We start from the raw sequence: 20,975 nt of genomic DNA, 5'->3' as shown, positions 1-20,975 counted from the left end.
GCAAGTTACATTATGTATTCTTAACAGTCACCTTAATAAAGCTGTGAGGCATGTAATTCTAGCTAATCAAAATTTCAAAAGTCACACTTATTAAAAATGCACTTTTCTGAAAGGAGTTTGTGCCCTGCACTCCCTTTGGGGGCTTTGTCCCCAAACCCATCTATATAATCTACTTCTAAGAATGCTGCACCTCAATGCAAGGAGGGAGGGAACACCCCTAAAAAATGCAATGTTTACACTTTTATACTATTCTTAAATATGTGACTGGCAGCTTTGAACCTACTTTGTCATGTACAGTGGCTATAAAAAGTGTACACACCTCTGTTAAAATGCCAGGTTTTTGTGATATAAAAGAATGAGACCACAATAAATAATTTCAAAAATGTTCCCACCTTTAATGTGACCTATAACCTGTACAATTCAACCGAAAAACAAATATGTTAGGGTAATAAATATAAAAAATAAAAAAATGTACAATAAGCTGGCCGTGCAAGTGTGCACACCCTTAAACCAACACTTTGTTGAAGCACCTTTTAATTTAATTACAGCATTCAGTCTTCTTGGGTACACACCTGCCATCAGTTAAAGAGACTCTGATTAACCCCAAATAAAATTCAGCTGTCCTAGTAGGAATTTCCTGACATTTACTCATTTGCCTGCTACAGCAAAAGCCATGGTTCACAGAGAGCTGACAAAGCAGCAAAGGGATCTCATTGTTGAAATTTATCAGTCAGGAGAAGGGTACAAAAACATTTCCACAGCATTGGATATACCAAGGAACACAGTGAAGAAAGTCAACAAAAAGTGGAGAAAATATTGTACAACAGTGACGTTGCAAAGAACTGGATGTCCCTCCAAAGTTGATGAAAAGACAAGACAAAAACTGGTCAGGGAGGCTGCCAAGAGACCTACAGCAACGCTGAAATAGCTGCAGGAATTTCTGGCAAGTACTTGTTATGTACTACATGTGACAACAATCTCCCATATTCTCCATATCTTTGGGCTACTGGGTAGGGTTGCAAGATGAAAGCATTTTCTTACACAGAAAAACATCTGAGCCCAGCTAAAATTTGCAAATCAAGCCTCCCAAAAGCATGTGGGAAAATGTGCTATGGTCTGATGAGACAAAGGTTGAACTTTTTGGCCACAATTCCAAAAGTTACGTTTGGCACAAAAACACTTCACATCACCAAAAGAACACCATCTCCATGGTGAAGCATGGTGATGGCAGTATCATGCTTTGGGGTTGCTTTTCTTCAGCTGGAATTAGGGCATTAGTCAAGGTGGAGGGAATTATGAACAGGTCCAAACAGCAGTCACTTTTGGCCCAAAACATTCAGGCATCTGCTAGAAAGCTGAAGATGAATTTCACCTTTCAACACAACAATGACCCCAAGCATACATCCAAATCAACAAAAGAATGGCTTCACCAGAAAAACATTAAAGTTTTGGAATGGCCCAGCCAGAGCCCAGACCTAAATCCAATAGAAAATCTGTGGGGTGACCTGAAGAGGGCTGTGCACAAGAGATGTCCTTACAATCTGACAAATTTGGAGTGCTTTTGCAAGGAAGAGTGGGCAAATATTGCCAAGTCAAGATGTGCCATGCTCATGGTCTCCAACCCAAGAAGATTGAATGCTGTAATTAAATCAAAAGGTGCTTCAACAAAGTATTAGTTTAACGATGTGCACACTTATGCAACCAGCTTATTTGTATGTTTTTTTATTTTGTTTATGTTTCCCCTAACAGATTTATTTTTCAGTTGAATTGCACAAGTTATAGGTCACATTAAATGTGGGAAAAGTTTTGAAATGATTTATTGCAGTCTCATTTTTTACATCACAAAAACATGGCATTTTAACAGGGGTGTGTACACTTTTTATATCCACTGTAAATGTTCTTGGGGAGGATCATTTTAACAATACAATCATAACATCTTGACAGATTCCCAAGCAGTACTATCATAGCCATTGGAGGAGAACATTTACAAACTTTCAAAAACACATCTGTGCATTGCTATTACTGCACCTGGAATGTTGTACCACTTTGTGAAGGTGCAGAAAGTGGAGAATACTGCAGCTTCCAAAACATCTCGAGTAGGCACATTCAGAAACTGTATTGTCGCTGTGGCGTTTATGCTAGTAGAATGAACTTTTAAATGCACATTGCATTTATAACAACAAAAGCTTAACACAGTGTAGCAGCCATTTAGAAACAGCCTGCTTATTCACTGTTCGGCAGTCATTCTCTATTTTAAATATAGAATGTCACTTAGTCTTTCTGAAGTTGTCAGTCCTTGTATAGCATTTCAGCTGTCTGTTAGCATTAGAGGGAAGAACACACTGCTCTCCATAATAATGATACCATTCAAAGAACGCAGTCAATGAAATGGAATAATTAAGAGTCTCTATAAGAAATACTTTGGCATGAAAGAAGCGTTTGTGTTCATTGAGCCCATAATTGAAAACTACTAAGTATGGTGGTTTATAAATTAGACTAATTCTGAAATCATTCTGCCAGAAGCAACAGAAAAAAGTGCTTTCTAGGACAGGTATTTGCCAAGTATGCTGGTTCAAATGGAAGTAATTTTTTTCCCCATCACAAAGTAAAAAAAAAAATTCTAAGGGGAGAAATTTATCTTCTCAGAGGTCTGAAGCGAGAATCATCCTGAGGAGGCCTTGTCAGAAGGATGAGTAACTTCCGGTAGGACAGATGGGAGGCATGTAGAGACTGCAGAAATGTAAAGTTTAATTGATAAATTAGCCAAATCTGAATCAAATAGTTTACTAGAGACACTGAAATGAACAACATAAAAGTTTTCGTACTTGTATCATTGTCCAGAAAACAAACTTTTTTTTATTTTTGTATGCAACATTAGCTGCTAGTAAGAGACCGTTATATATGGTATGCTGATAGATTCAGAGTTTTAAGAACATGATTAGTTATTTGCTTTTTTGTTGCATTAGCACTAATTTGTGCAGAGCTAATGATCCGAGTGGAAGAGCTCAGGGCCATTAGCAGTGGAAATTAAAGATGTTGGAGCCAAGATGGAGGCCTCTGTTCAGGCTAGACTTGTCCTGTCTTGCTCCAAAGAAAATGTTATGGATTTTGACAAAAAGATAAAAAGGACATACATACAAGTCATGGTTCCACTGAAAGGACTAAGGCTGTATGTTTTCAACTGTTTCATACAGTATCATGGAGTAGAAAGTTTTGACATCATTGTTGTGGTGGATAGCAAACAGTTCCTCTTCTGGAAGTTGCCATATTTGTGTAATTTGCTCACTGGATCTTACAGTTGGTTCTCAAGTACGTTAGGCTTGGAACAGGAGTTGCTTAGCAGTTGGACACCGTTTTCCAAATGCTCTATGCATAACCCGGAAAGATTTAATTTATGATTGTTTATACATCACACCTCTATCACGTTTTTTATCCCACTCCTCCTTCTTCCCAGAACCTGCCCGATGGCTCCTTTACCTGCACTGAGTTGGTGCATTCTTTGATTTGTGGGTGTGTCACCTAGGCATCCCCAGACTAGACCAGAGCCCTATGAAACATTTCATCAGGCCTGGGAAGCCTGATCTTTCCATTTGCTCCCCTCTGATAAGGGTCAGGTGGTAGGGACTGGGTCAGCTTTGGGTCCAGAGAAGCACCATTCCCATCCCTACTACAGGTGGCTTGCTGGCTTGCAACTGCAACTTGGCTGGGAGGAGGTGGCATGCATGCTTACCATTCTTACCTTTCCCCAGCTCCACTGTACAGAGTTGTACAATGATAGAATGAGCCAACCTGGCTATTGGGCAACAGATACACCCAGACAATGCTAGATTTCACCAATGCCGCAGGCCCAGCAGTCCCCCTCAACCTTCTCCACTGGGATAAGCAAGTTGGGATTGGCCACATAAGCCTCCCTTAGTCAGACCCTCAGATGCCCATAGCACTAACTGAACATGGGAATGCTCGGGCTGTGGTCAGGTTTTCAACCCTCAATGTTGTGGGGTTATGGCAGCCTCACACTATCCTGTTGTCAGTGTTGCTTTGAAGATGGACTTAATGAAAGTGGTCCTGGAAGGCTATCAGTGCCCATTATATTGCTTCCGTATTGGTTGCGTGAAGTGATTTTTCTTACTGAGACAAGATGCACTGAATTAAAGTCCTTGCATTATGACTAGGGAATCCACTGGTGGTTATAACTTGAACATTTCATGGTAGAATTAATGTCAGCTCCTACAGATATGTTTTTTATGCATAACCACCATAACAATTCCCAGTTATATCCCATGGGATAGAAATTATTACATCCATCAGATCTGTAGGTTATTTTCACATTTCTGAGATGTTATGTCTTCATCATATGTAACCTCATTTGAGGGACCAGAATAATGCCAAAAAGATTGCCCCTAGCACTCTCAGAAGATATTTTACTATGGTAGCTGCTTGTCAAAAGAACTACAAAAGAAATAGTCTTTTTACTCTTGTCCACAGTTGGAAAGACTTTCATTAACACTGGCTCTATGAATGCCAGTACAAATGTTACTGGCACTTTGAGAGATGCATTTTCCTGTAGTATGGTTGTATTCCTAGAGACTGGATCAATGCAATTTGATATGTTGTGTCAGATATTTTTGATTTTGCTCCTATAAAGCAATCATTCAAATTGTGCTTCACTTCCTGAAATGCACAAATAATTGAAGTCTTGAACTAATATTTGGCAAATACTCTGGGTTCAAAGAACAGACCAAATAGCAGAAAATGAAAATCAAAGATGGTGAGGAGCTATCTGAAATCTGAAGCAGTTTTTAAAATAATGTTTCACTGCGTGGATATGCATTTTCAATGTTTAGTGAAATCATATAAAAATTCTTGTCTATGAAATGGAGTACACTCTTCCTTTGGCTCTGACTAGTAGGAATATTCATGTGTTGATAAACTTGTTTGACCTGACAAACTTAGAACTGCTATTGTAGCAGCAGAAACCGGTAGAGAAGCAATGCCCCCTTTGACTATTAGTAGCTTTTCTGTTGGTATTTCCTGTTGGGCCTCAATTTATCAATTGACTTAAAATGGAAATTAATGAAGAGTACCTAGGCTGATGACAGTCACTGCAGTTCCTAACTGAATCCTATCACAAAACCTTAATGAATTTTTGTAACTTCCATTTTTTGTAGTTGCATGCTGCCATGCAGAAGGCTGACACATGCCTCCCAGGATACTGGGGACGTGGATGGATTTAAGAAATGGCATTAGTAATTTTAAAGACATATGTTTATACATTTTGGATCAATGTAATGATCTGATTGATGTGGTACATAACTTTTTTTACCTACTATCAATCATTCAGGTAGAGAAAATAGCTTTGTTTTGCTTTCTGAAATGTGCAATTTTTGTATTGTTTTTAACCCCATTGTCTGCCAACCATCAGCTCTTCCACAGTTGGCTGACCCATTCATTTCTACTTAGGCCTAGAGCTGATCACGAGGACATCATTCAGGCAACCATCAGTGTTTTCCCTATGCAGGCCTAAGTTCCTCCCTGATGGTTAACCTGCTCATAAGACAAAGGCATTGCTAGGTCTTCTTCCCCCAGTCCATGTATGAACATTCTGCAAACAACCCCAGAAAGCTACTGCATCAACAGAGTTTGGCAGATTTATCCCTCTATGCTGCAGAACTGACACCAAGATCTGTAAATATTGCTGACAAGTACAAGCTAACAGCAAGACAGATGCAAGCCCATTATAAAAAATCATCTCTATATAAAGGAACTAACCAAAAATATAAATTGGGAAGATGGGTCTATAGTTTAGCACCATCTCCTATTGGGAGTTTATTCGTAGGTAGCTACTATGGGGACCATCAGTGATTCCCCCAATGTATAGGAAAGACCGAGACAGGAGCTGCTGTTTTTTGCAATGCAAATATCCCAATGACTACAGGAGGCAGTTTAATGCTGCCTTAGACCCACTGATATACAGACTCCTAGATGGTGTTATCTATTCTACCGTTACTTTGACAGAGGGCAAAATACTGCCTTAAACTCACTGATATACAGACTCTTAGATGGTGTTATCGATTCTACCATTACTTTGAGACAGGGCACTGCTGATAACGGCATACTTGTCACTCATGGATTTGGAGATTTAATCCATAAGCAAAACATTATGCTTATTAGCAACAGAAAACACTGAGCAAGTAGGAATGATAGCATTTTAATGTCCAAGGCATTATTAATCAATGTGACAAAAAACAGGATTATAGCCACTCTATCAGATCATTTTATGATTTTAGTAGAAATGGGACATGTTAAATAGTTCTTTTCTTTTGTTGGAAATTTGACCGAGCTTGCATCTTTTCCATCTACTTTGCCATATCTGCAATTATGTTATCACTTGCTTCCCAGTGTTAGCTGCATGTCTTGGTTGAGCCAAATCTGTCTGTGCCCGGTGGTGCTCACAGGAAGGCAGAGATACAAACAGAAAATAATTTAATTTTTATAATGCGGGGATACTTGACAGATTTAGAAAGGACAGGGATATTTAGGTGTCTTAGTGAGTATGCATGGACCACAGGGGCAATGGGAGGTGGCCTTTCTATCCCTATGGATACTAAAGTATGTACAGTCCTCACTATACTTGCCATGTGGGACTTCCAGAGACAGACTGTGGACACACTGGGTACCTCACAGTCTCCTGTCTGAAAGAAACTTTGCCAGTTCCTGGATGTACATCTGGCACATGTGGATCAGTGCATCTATTTCCCTGTGTTACCCTAGGACTGAGTCTGGACTATTAAACCTTTTATTGGGTGCCACATTTTCCTAAAGTACTTAATGGGATAAATCCATTTTAAAATTAGGGTCCTATGTGGTCCATGGGGGTGAGTGATACTGCGATAGAATTCCATCAGTTATCAGGTAGTGAGTGTTGTACTGGGGGTGTGTGTCACTCTCTCTACTCAGCATCCTGGCAGTGCATACGATTCCCATACCCGGCATACTAGCTCACTCTTCTGCCTCTTCCTGCATGGTAGGATGCCCATGGTCATCCTGTTGGCAAGTGGAAGAATATATATATTTTTAAGTAGTTATTCATGATAAAACATATTGCTGAATACCAAACCACTTTTTCTTTGCTCATCCCACACACTTTTTCACTTTTCTTTCAGGTGATGTTGGATACCCATTAGAGCCATGGCTCATTACACCATTGAGAAATCCAAGTGGAGCTAATGAAGACAGTTATAACACAGCCCAGTCCCACCCATATTATATTTGAGAGTTTTTTTTTCAAAGATTGAAATCCAGATTCAGATGCCTGGATGAGTTTGGGAGTGTCCTTTTAGTATGGCTCAGCTACTACATGCAGGATGTTTACTGCATGTTCCATTCAGCATAACATGATCATGTGCCAATCTGATGGTGAAGTGACCCATTCTGTGACTGCAGCTCCCAGTTCCAGTACATATAGGAGTAAAGATATCCTACCAGCATTGGTAGTAGGAGAACCTATGTGCCAGGCTCATACATGTCAATCGGCTGCCCAAGTGGCGAATAGTCCAGAATTATGGACCAAGACACTCAAGAGTGTTCCCTTTCTTGTATATATAACAAAAAAATACCACACATGCACAAGAGTATAATTGATTAATGCAGTGATATCTGTGGGCTATGAGTTAGTGGCACATAATCTGATGTCAATGTTAATCAAACCTTCCCTCTCATCTTTAATATATATATTTTTTTCAGAACATGTACTCATATTATTGTTTGTAAAAGTCATGCCTGACTGCTCAGTGACTCCTGTTCAGTGATGTCATAAGGCATCATATAAGGAATAATCACATTTTTAACAGTTTTGCACAATAAATTCTCCTGAGGTGTTGTATCCAAGTATGTACTGAATATCTTAAATCATTTTATTAAATATATAATTTTAAGTATTTAAAATGACTTCATACATTGCAAATGAATAAAAAAATATATCATTTTTTTTATATTATGCAATATTTCTTCAGTTTTAACCATTACATATTTCAACTGATAATGTTCTGCTTTAAGGTATTGCACATCAGATTATTTTATTTCACCATACACAATAATTTGTGTGCTCAGAGACAAAAAAAAGCACCATTTGTGCCAGTGATGAGGGTGAAGTGGCAGCAGTATTTGTTTACATGGCAGGATATTCATTTACTTTTTTTTTTTATTATTATTATTGTTTGCTCTGAATACTTGTCTACGGCTGGTTTTAAAGTTGTAAGTAACTGGCTGCAGTAACAATAGTAAAATACAGAGCATTAATGATGCAATTACTGCAAACTTATGTTAAATGATGTACCCCTTTCTTTCCACATTTCCGTGAAGTTTTAAGCAATACCATTCTAGGAATGAAATGCATGCAGTTGGAAAGAATCCTAAGATCCTAAGTGTGCACTCAATTTCCTTTTGAGTTCAAAATTGACACATCTTTGTGAAGGTCAAATTGTAAACAGAAATGTCACATTCAAATCACAATAGGAAAAGGTTAACTGCATCATATACATCTCTGAAAGATAGAGTAAGTGATGGTACAAGTGATTTTGAAGAGGGACTACCATGTGAGCTGGATGGTGAGTTGGTACGATATCCTAACTTACTTGATGCAAGTAATCCTGAAGACACTGATCTGACATCTTGCCCTTAACTCCAGAAACTATCATAGCAGACCCCTGTTAAAACTCAATTCTTAATACTAAAGAGCCCACCCTATAGCAGCGAACAACACGGATAATGCAATTTCCTAACATCTCCGTGGCCAGCTTGGTAGATTTGGGTATCCTAGGGCAATGCATCAACTACCTCATGTTCTCAGACAACCAGTTTATCATTCAAGAAAATAAAATGGTACATGAGATACCTCCAAGGAAGATGTGTATTTGTGTAAGAATTGTGCATATAAATGTGGTCGTCAAGAATACCTTTGCTACATCCCACACACACACATATTTTCTAATGCTGAGGTGCTTAAAAGAAACCTTCCAAAATCTCAAAGACCTCCTAAACCACCCAATGGCAACACTAGTCCTCAGCAATCACTAAAACACATTCCAAAAGCAACACCAAACATCTCACATAAGCCTACACTCAAATGTCCCCGACAGCAAAGCCCATAATGCAAGCATATACTTTCCCTACTACTTTTGCCATTGGGGACTCCATTCTGTGACACAAAGAGGACTCACTCACCAGGATAGACAAAAAGATAATGGTTAGTCACCTATCTGGAGCCAGTATCCACAATATCACACACACACACACACACACACACACACACACACCCCACTTCACCCCAGACACCAGTAGGATTTTATCATAGTTCATGTGGGTGTAAATGACCTCAGACGCAAGTCACTGGACTGCATGGAGAGACATAATGGATCTCTCAGAATATATGTCACAGACAGGTATGAGCCTTGCACTGAGCATCATTTGACCTTCCCCAAGGATGATGTCACAGTCCAAACAAAAGCTTATTGATTTTAATAACTGGCTTAGCTTCTGGTGTTAATCTAGGGAGATCTAATATCTGTCAGCGTGAGAGGGCATGGTCAGCAGACCATGTTGCTTTGTCAAGGATGGGCTGCATCTGCCCCAGAAGGCTTTTGTATATTGGATAAAACTATCTACCCCATTACAGCCTTTTTCAGGCAATACCAAAGAGAAAACTACCAACATATTGAAAAAGTCTCCAAGTAAACTTAAGGTGTTCCTGTTCAATGACAGACACCTAAACAAAACACTCCATACACTTCAAGCCATCCTCACTCTGCATAATATAAGTATCTGTGCCATGACCAAGACTTTGCTTAAAGCTGTAGAAAGTACACCAGTAGTGCAAGGCTGCAGTGCCTTCCACACATTTACACCAACAACAGCATTGACTGGAGCCAAAGATGCAGGTTGTCTATCTACACTAGCAACAAACATGCCTCCAGATTGGTTAAACAGGATGATAATATGGAGCTCATCCATGTGCAAGTCACTATAAGGTCCCTCGCCATATCATGGCTAGCTACAGGTCACTATCTATGTCCCTAGAGTCTCATGACTCTTACCTAAATGTACTAGAGATACTCACCATACAACCATACACCCTGTTCATGGGTGACTGACTACCCCTCTATAGACTAGGAAACTTGCATTGCCTCAAACACATAGGTACAACGCTTACTGGACTTAATACAACCACAAAATGCAACCACCCTGGAATAGATAGTGGATGCTCAAACCAGGGGATCAAACATACTGGATCAGGTACTCATCAATATGAGAGAACATTGCACCCAGTGTCACATCCTCACTAGTGAGGTTGTGTTGCAGAGTTGTTTCCTTTGAAATATAAATCAACCTGAAAAACCCAGCTAAACTAGTAGAGGGACTATTTAAAAGGCAAACTACATCCTATTACATGACAGTGTTAAAATTCAAACTTTCCCCTAACCTAGACACCACATTTACCTATGCAGAATTATTCACAGACTTCCTATACAAATATGTGAATGGCTGCATACAACAAGCTGTAGCCATCAGAAGTAAACCCAAAAAAAGCACTAAAAACAAATCCTACTTGTGGAATCCTCACCTAAATAGGATAGATAAGTGGCTGCTTTTCCTGCTTTTGGCCACGAGTAGTGATTTTTTTTTTAATTATTATTAAAGACAGGTACTATGTTATACAACTACACAAGAAAATAAGTCCAACAAGGCCAACTATGATTACAGGATAGCCTCGCAGGCTATAGATAACCAAAAGATCTTCTTTATCTATTTCCTGAACCTTAAAAAGTAATACACAGCAGTGTGCTGAACTAGTGGTGAACGGTACCATCTTCACCTATCAAAGTGAGATAGCAAATCCACTGACTGATGAATTCAAATTAAATTTCATTCCCCATGACTCCCCATCTCCTCCAGGTGAAACCCCCCACCCCCACCCTGAACATACTTCCTCCAACTATTAGCAAAGACCAGGTACTGGCAGCACTCACTCTAGCCAAGAACACTGCCTCTGTGGGTCCCAAAAACATCCCTGGTTGCCACCTGAACAGTCTAAAACATGACGTATCACAACCACTTGATGCACTCCAACTACAGTTTCAAAACAGGTTTTGCTCCAAGTGAATGGAGGACTGCAACAGTAATTTCCCTCCACAAGCATGGACCATCAACCAACCCAGGGAGCTACAGACCTATCAGTCTAACTACCCTAATATACAAAGCCATGGAATGATTGATCATGAAAATAATAAACAAGGACACTGGCAACCTACAGACACTGGACCCATCCCAATTTGACTTTAAGGGAGGGTCATGCCTACTTAATCTGGTAGACTTCGAGAGGGTCACCAAGGAAATGGACAAGGGTAAAACAGTGCATACTGTGCATCTTGACCTAGCCAAAGTGTTCATTGCAATACCCCATTCAGACACTGTTGACCAGCTCTTTCTCTAAGCTAGGCATAAACCCCTACATAACTCACTGGACTACCAGCTGGCTCACAGTCAGGCCCCAAGAAGTCAGGACCAGTGAGATCACCTCTCTGAAGAGACCAAAGTGCAGTACTCCAGGGCTCCATGCTATGCCTACTCCTGTTTGGCATCTACTTCTTGGAAGTGAAGGCTAACATTCAAGGCCTCTGGCTCTCCAAGTTCACAGATTACTATAAACTGGGAGCTATTCTAGATTACTGAAAAGATACTAACATCTTGTAAGAGGGTTTAACAGACAAATGACAGGTTTCAAAACCATGGCAATGTCAAAAATGCATTATAATGCCCTTTGGGAAACTGTTAACCCAAGTTAATTACCCCACTGACAAAACACCTCCAACAGTCGACCCAGTAGTAAGGGATCTGGAAACATGTGTATATGACAATCTGGCCTTGGACTAACAAATAGTTAAGCTAGTAAGAAACTCATTCTGTCACCCAATGCACATGTAAGGATATGACATCCAGGTTGAAAGTTATAGTACCACTCTACTCTGTCCTTTTCAGACTCATCATAGAATACAATGTTTCCTTTGGCATTATCTAACCAAATATTTGCAACAGTTGGATTGCCCACAAGTCTCTCACTAGGAGAATTCAGAGCATGGATGCTCTGCCCTACAGTGAATGCCTAAAGACTCTGTCTCTGCATTCAGTCTACTACTGGCTGCTGAGGGGAGTTTTGACTGGCTTACAGGGTTTCCTCAGAACCATCCCTGATGGACCTGTTGCCCATGTGCAAAACAAACAGCACCAGAAAGACAAGATCTAGGGATCTGAACTTCATTTGTGACAAACAGAAAGTGCTGGAGAGACTGATATGTCTCCCAAAGGAACCCAGAGCTAAGGAGCAGGCTAACCATCCATGTAAAACAGAGTTCATCCCTGACCCTATTCAAATGAAACCTTGACAACTGGATGGCAAATCATAAATTTAGCCCAGGTCTGGTCCCTATGTTTCTTTTGGACAGAGGTAGAGTAAGAAAAGTATTATCCCAACACCTGTCCCCAAAAAAATCCCTTTTGTTACCTCTTAACTAATATGCCTCCATAGAGATGGCCATGATACTTGGAATCTGAAAGGGTTTGGGCTACACGGCTAGGTTTGTAAGGGCCCTAGTAGTCATTAGCCTAGTAACAACATATGAAACTATGATGGTGCCGCAGGACTACAACCAGGACCTCGAATGATGACCACTGGAGCAGCCTGTGTGAAATATGTTGTGCTTGGCCTGCCTAGTAATTATAGTACTTTCTTGAGAAGCACTTGTAGTCTCATGTGATCTGCAACAGTACCCAATACTCTTCCCCTTCTAAGACTGATTTCTACTTGATTCTGGTAAATTGTAATTACTGTACTAATGTATGGATGCTTGGTGTGCCACTACACATTAGCGTGATTTGCATATACTACTAGAAATAATTCTGTATACCCTGGAGGAATTTGACCCATTTCTAGCTGACTTTCTATGACAGTGCTCTGAGCCCCAAAAATGTCATGGCACATTTGCTGCTGGACAGCCAATGCTTTACATGTTTCTTAAGATAGGTGTGACATATTCCTGCACCTGGTACCCCTTTGTAAAGGTTCCACTGTGGACAATGCTACCTCTGAATTTCTGTCATCAACCTGACAGGATTTGTCTGGGTTAGGAGATACTGGTGTAGAGGTGTGTGGGTTCTATCCCCTATACAAGCTTAAGCGCAATGTCAGTATGTCCTTGACTTTGTGATGCACTGTCACTTCTTGCATTGTTACTAACATGTTGCGGGGTGCAAGATCCTATTCAACTTGGGGACTGAATACCGCATTCCTCAGGCTGCCTCATAAATATAACTATGCTATCAAAAGCCATTCTGCTGCTAATATCCTTCATATTTACTGGTATAGTGGAACTGTTTGTGCTGCTAACCCTCTAAAATATGAATTGACTACATTACTAATAAAACATACTGTATGCAGAGTAAGGAGGTATGGAGAGCACTGTTATCCACAGTGCCTTCATTGTTGCTATGTGCAGAAGTGATGGGTTTAAAATTTTATTAGTAACTGCAGTGTGTTAAATGCAATCATTCCATATCAACATTTAATTCTCTATATAAATACATATATTACTGTTTTTAAACCAGCCTTCCTGAGCAGGTGTGTGTTGATGCTACAGATGTTGGTAAGAGCCAGTGTCCACACCACCTCCTATTCCAGTCTGATCATCATCTGTGTCACAATCATCCCTACAAATGGAGAGGAGATAATCCTAATCTTTTGTTAAAGGGATAAGGGTAGGAAGTGCTCTCCAGTCAAATTGCATTCTGCCTCACCTCGGCTCTGGCAAGTCCTACCATATTATTTGCCCTCTTCTTGCACTGTGTTAATGTGTGGTTCCTTTTACCAACAGCATTTATGTTCATAACCACTTGATTCTAGGCCTTTGCCCTCTCAGCTTGTTTAGGTGCACCTTTTCCAAAAAGGTGTTTGCTGTACGTCCTAAGGAAGGCCATAAGGTTGCGATTCTCCTCATGGCTAAAATGATTCTCTCTCTGCCTGGATTCCTAATTTCACATCAACATTGCACCAAAAATAATATGCCATGGTCATACACTAACAACTTTAATGTAGTCATCAAGCAAACACCACAGCAATGAAACCATGTATGCCATCACCAAAAAACAACCAGAAGTTAGGTGACAAAAAAAAAAAATTATACACACATCAAGAGTCTCAATCCAGTAGAGTATGGTTGTGCTGAACTAATGTTTGCACCATTATGAATACATTCACAACACTAAGGCAAGCATTTTATTGCCAAACTTGTAACTTTCCTCTGCTACTTTGGTGTATTCACACTATTTTTCATTCAGGTATGACACTCAAGAGATCTCCCAGTAAAGAACCATGCATGTTGAGCTAACAAACATCCTTGACAATTCAGTACTTCACAATTAAATCACTGCAAAGTATTTAATTCTACCGTGTGTGCACAATCACTAAATGACAGCAAAGTAAAGTTATCTTTCTCAACGATCTTTATGCATTTCCACTGCTGCTGCAATGAATTTCCATTTAGGAATGACAGTTTTTCAGTATTCCCATAAATCATCCAAATCTGCCCATCACATCAGTAAAACATGTATTCAAGTAAACACAGTAATGTAAAATTATTCTGAACTGTTTGATATTCATTTTTAATATTTTAATAATTTACAATAGAAAGTCTATTGTTTCTTAAACCATTTGCAAACTAACTTGAGTAATCACAACTTAACATGGTGAATGCAAATTAGGCCTTTCTATGAATCATAGTAATGTGTGAATGTGTAAGTCAATGTTTCTGCTTAACCAGTACTACAGTAGTCATGAATGCGGCCTTGGGTACTTATGAACTTACTGCAGATGGCAGTAGAATTGACAGCGATCCTCAGAAGCTCATAGCAATGTGGGGACAACCTCAGTTATTCTCCAAGATCCCAATGTTTAAAAAAAAAGAGAAAATTGAGTTATCCGCATGCCAGTTTGTACAGTCATGAAGTGCAATACCTGCCTATCAAACATCACCTGGCACACCTTATCACCTCAAGTCACTCAAAATTTGCTAAACGTTGGTACTGACACACAGAGAAATTTATTTCTGCAGAAATAAAAGAAAAAATGCATTAATACTGCTGCTATACTGCAGAAGGAATACATAAAGAAGTTCTTCCTTCTTGACACTCAGAGGAAATATTTTCAAAAGATAACAGCAGCAAAGCACATAAGTAGTAGCAGTTGTAAGAAAGATAAAAATGTAATTTCATTAATAACTTTTATCCACCATACAAATGAAATGTGAATGTATTCCTTAAGTACATGTAGGTTGACTAGGTGACAAAGCATTTTTGATGAAAACAAACTTGCCAATAATAACAGTATCAGGACTAATGCCCAGGCTTGCTAACATGTTTTAGTTAAGGTGATGGAACACCTCATAGAGAATATTTCTAAACCTGTGAACCACAGCCATGCTCATACTTTTAGTCTGGTACTGGCACTTCTAATGATGACAGCACCTGTAAAGGCAAGAAGTTGAGCTCCAAACGGGCCTGACAAGGAGACCAAAATTATACTCTGCCTTCTAAGGGATTCATATCTGCGCAAGACCAAATCCTGTACAAGAGATTCAGACTGGAAAAAAACTGACACCTAGCAGGAGTTGGGTGAGCACCTGTAAACCCTGATGGGGATCGCCCACTTTGGTCCCCAGCACTGACACAGGTACGGTGGTCTATGGAAGTGTAGCTCTGACCAGTTGGCTGAGTGGGTAGGTCACGGGACAGCAAGAAGTATTTTTTTTAATCATATCCTATCAAACAAAGCCACTGCCAAGGCTGGCACCACCCACCCACCACAGGCCCCTACTCCCCAAAACATCAGTATCCTGCATTGCAGCAACATCAGGCAGTGGAAACAGAGATCCTGTGGACCAGGGGTTCTTGTTGGGCTGGACTCTTTACCCTTCTTCTCTTATCCTCCCTTATATACCCTCTTACATACATTCCCAGCCAAACTACCCTCTTGTATAAAAAGAGAATTTAAAAAAATGGCTATCCTGTGACAAAAATATAGTACCCCTCCTCTCCCCATCTCCTCTAGCACAACTCTGTTGATGCTTTCCTTCTGTGTTCCCCTCTTTGTAATGTATTCCCTTTTTCAGTCTTTCTTATCTTCCCCTTTCCATTCTTGACAGGACACAGGGTGTCCACACAAGGATACCCTTGTATAAAATATATTAAACACTTAAAAATATATATAATAAAAGCTCCATTGTTAGCCATTTGTCTCAAGTGTTTCAAGCATGACTGCACATAGCTTTGTTCATTCTCAATATCGGAGGATGTACAAAGTCATATAAAACCTGTGTTTTTCACATATACTTAAAGATTAACTTGAGCTACTTTTCACTTTTGCTGTAACAGGATGCGATTTTTAAATTCCCTTCACATTTACTTAGTGTGAATAAGCTGCACTTAGCATACCTGCCTATAAGCACAGTGGCACTCCTCGCCAATAATCACTATACAAGTGTGAAACTCGAGACTATGAATGCCACTTTTAATCTAGTCTCAAAACTGGTTAATTTACTCAATCATCATGGTTTCGTTTATTCGTTACGACATCTTTCATGATTTATAAAATGTTGGTTACTGGAGTACAGCACCAATCAAACCTGACCAATTGCAGGCTCAACACAGGTTACAAACATAGCTATAACAGCAAAGTACAGAGTATTACAGAGTTTACAGAGTAGAGTAAGGATAGTATGTAAAAAAAAAATGCACACAAGAGGAAAGTAAATGCATATCTACAAAAGTAGTTACAAAGAAGTGATCTAATCTCCTTTCAATTATGGGAATGCCAATAAAGTTAGCATATAGACAAGGAATACAATATGAACCCAATCCTCCCCTTCCACTATTTAAAAAATGAGAGCTGTTGGAACAAACATCAGATCCAGCTTAGATTAAATGTGGTCAAACTGCAATCATAAATGCCCTCACCTTTGGTTTGACTTGTTTAAATGTCTACACATGTGGCAGCTTTCCAGTACTTTGTAAGCAGAAATTCAATACAGGAGACACCTGGTGTTGGCGCTGTAATTATTTTCATATAGACGTGTACCAAAGTAAAACAGTGTTCTGGACTGAACAGATAGAAGCTACTTGATGGTCTATATGACTCTACCTTCCTGTGATGTTTTGAGTGTCTGCCTTACTTCCTAGTGGTTATCATCACTACTTGGTGTTGGATACGAATGACTGTGGCCTCATTTTTAATGTCTGTCTTTAAAAATTGGAAGTATGTAAAGGGTGAATAGTAACATAGTTTCTTAATCTCGTTTAATAAGACCATCATGGTGTCAAAATCTTAATGTTATGCAATGGTTAGATTTGATCACTTTAATATTCTGAATGCAAAGTTCAGTTTCTAATGTACATTTTGAATGTTTTTTTTGCTTTATATGCTATTGTAGCATATTTGACTTTCTTTATAAGCTTAGATTGGGCAGGAATATGCTTGGTATTTGATTATGTTTTATCTACTGTATTTGCCCAATACTCAAAGCTGGTTACATGCTGTACTGAAATTAATACAGGTTATGTTACAAAAAAATATTCTCTGTACAAAGTGGATTTATGCAACTTATCAGCATTTCCAGACACTAGAGACAATCAGGATGTAGGCAGTATTCAACTCATTGAAAGTATAGTTGAGTGGAGTGACTGCTCTCTTCAAAGCCAGAAACTATTTCTCTACATCTTCTCTCTGGCAAATGAAAACTTACCTACTGGCCAGATTAAAAAAAAAATCTCCTATGGTTTAAATTGCATAAAATAACTTTTTTTTTTTTTAGGAGAAGCCACTGACTAGTAAAAAGAATAATAATTTTACTCATCATAATCTTCAGATGAGGAAATTGAACCTTTGTCATATACCAAAATCAGTATCTTAACTTGAGAGATTAGGAAAAGGAGTTTGTTGCTTTACTCTTGCCATCTCAGACCTTTACAGCTATCTATCCATAAACGAATGTTGGTCCATCAAAGATACATATACAAGTCCTTGTACTTTCAATGCAATTTCATGTACCAAGCTGAATTACTCCTTGGCAAACAGATTATAGTCAATAGATGGCTGCAGCAGGTAGTAGTGGGTCCCTATTTTGTTGAAGAATTAGATGATCAAACAGCATTTCAGATGGCATATTATCAAACATGGCATTCAAAACATTCCGACTGAGATAGCACTACGATGGGGATTTGGAAATGTGCCCCTTTTCCACTGTAGTGCGATCTCGGAGTTGGTATATACAATTAGCAGGGTGTGTGGGAGGTTTGATGACCTACATTTCCAATGAAATGCCATTCAATGATCCAATTCTTTGATGTACTATAGACCCAGCAGTAGATTAATTAAATGGTGTGACAGAGAGCTTAGAGACAGCAGGCAAAAGTGATAAATTATTTCTTCACTGAGACCCTGCTGATTCACAAAGATGTCAAGAGGCACCAACAAATAACTTTCAACAGCATCAAGGTCAGTGAGAAAGATACTGTTACTTCAGAGAACTCATTTTTTTAGTCATTTCTGTTGTAGTACCCTCCTCAAAATTTCAAGTGAAATTAGTTGGCTTTCACTTTTAGGTCTTTCTGTGATAACCTCTCTCTACTAGATTTCATTACTTTATCTCTTTTCTTCTACATAACATTCAAGATTCTCTACACTTCCTGCTCAACAAAAAAAGAGGAATTTGGAGACCAGTATAAGAAACTCTTACTTCTTTTTATAAGGATAAGGATAGCAACTGCAGTAAGGCAGGGGAGTGTTAACAGACACTGACCGCTTGCAAATGGCGTTGCATAGCATATACTTATTGGTCAGACAACATTTAAATATTCAACACAGCAAGTATATCAAAGCTGTTACAGATACTGCCAGTGACTGTAAGATTCCTAAAGACATGAATTCTAAAAATGAAAGTTGCATAGCTACGGATACCTTGAAAATGTAATCGATGAACAGTTACAATATGTATTGTCTGAAATGTGTACTGGATATGCAGCCCCTCGTTACCCACAGACGGATGCACTGCAAATGGCTGTGCTAATGCTTCTCTGAACTCTTCACATATAGGGAGAACAAATAAGAATATCAGTGAGCCTGACCACAACTTTGCTGACATGTGGTATGTTGTGTAACCATGTTATGGCTATTATTAGAAACAAGTGGAATGTTTTATAATGATGTATAATCAAATAATGCATCAACTCCTTCTCAGCCCAGTTTCTCTTATAGACAGAAATAAGATTAAAAGGATTTTTTTTAAAACCAATAACAAGGTAAAGTTGAATAGTAGCCTACATGGTACTTACACATGTGGCCATTGCAATTATTCTTGCTATGTTAGTTTCATGAAGTCTCAGTGGTACTCACACACATGGCCTTTGTAATTACTGTAACTATGTTACTTTCATGACTTTACTTGTATACATCCAGAAGTCTAGAAAGTATCATTTGACTATATATCCTCACTGCAGCACTGAGAAATCAGTGTGTTTAACCACCTTCACTGTGGGCTCATACAACAAGAACAGGGCATATGTCAAAAATCACAGAGTATCTATATACTTTGACACAGAACAAAATGAACATGCAAACTCTATGATGATGATGTTTGTTTCAAATACTACTAGTTATTGAGAAGACTGAATGTGAGAGAGACTACTGCTACTTGCTTCTTCTACAGCAATCTACACAGCAGATTAGACTAACGGAATAAAGTGTTCTGTGTTTACATGACTATTTCTAAAGCCACATTTAAGAGGAAGAAATTACCAAATTAATTCTGGCATGACAAATTAGTTTATACACTATTTGGAATGTTTGCATGCAAGATTTTATGCATTTAATATTTTTTACCACAAGACTTTGAATGGATCTTTGGATGCAGTCATCATCTTCATAATAAATACAACTGGTTATAATAACAGATGACAATAAAACATCATCCAATAACATGTGTTGTAAAGGCCCTGTTCTACCTTACCATCATGAAAGGTGCTATAAATAATGAATCCCACGTTCCAGTAATCAGAGTCTAAATATGAATATGACTACAGCAAAAAAGACAGCTCACACATCAACTGCCTACTAAAAAATCAGTTTCTGGACTGCAGGTCTACACTACTCTGACCCAGACTTTGGAAAATAATTATAGGGAGTTTAGTTTGACTGAGCAATACGCACATCACAGATAAGACAGAACAGAGTGTGGAGGGGTAAAAAAAGGAGGACACTGAGGTAACAAGTCAGTGTGACATGTGACTGTCAACATTTTTATGCCACGAGCTACATTCAGCAATGCTGATGTATTGGTGGTAATGTGGGTACAAAGCAGTTCAATGAGCACCAAAGCATTTCCAAAAACATCAAAATGAGGAAGTTGATGACCCAAGCAACTGATTTTTACACAAACACTAAAAAGCGTTTATGCAGGAATACTACCCTTATCTCCCCCAAACCCCTGAAACTATACTAAAACAGAGGTTCTTCAACTATGTGGATGAGGGAAAATCCACACCCTTCCTCCCCCTGAAAGCTTAGTGTTATTGGAATTACAACCGACTTTGCTAGTGATTTAACATGACTAAATGTTTTCAGTCAAACAAGACGGGAGTAAAAGAAGCTTTCATAAATAAAATGAGTACTTTTCTAATAATGAAGTCGAAAATGTAATGCGGTAAAGATGGAGTATGTTGCAATATTGACATTTCAGAGATGTGGAATCTAGACTTTTTCTAGTTTTATCAGAGGGCTTTAATACCTTTTCTATTGTCAGTGTTAGGAGGAAGGCATAAATCCAAGAAAAATATATTTGCACACACACACACACACACACACACACACACACACACAC

The 20,975-nt window shown here is 38.9% G+C and overlaps 1 protein-coding gene across 1 annotated transcript in view; it reads right to left on the bottom strand.

Annotated features, from left to right (window-relative positions):
• TTYH2 (tweety family member 2) overlaps positions 1-20,975 on the bottom strand; it is a 2,201,930-nt gene that overhangs the window by 1,710,213 nt on the left and 470,742 nt on the right. The gene's annotated exons all lie outside the window — the stretch shown is intronic.

Source organism: Protopterus annectens, chromosome 10.part0 (genome assembly GCF_019279795.1).
Source record: "Protopterus annectens isolate FY-2018-M chromosome 10.part0, PAN1.0, whole genome shotgun sequence".
Taxonomy (NCBI): Eukaryota; Metazoa; Chordata; order Ceratodontiformes; family Protopteridae; genus Protopterus; species Protopterus annectens.
This window is presented reverse-complemented; position numbering and strand designations above follow the sequence as displayed.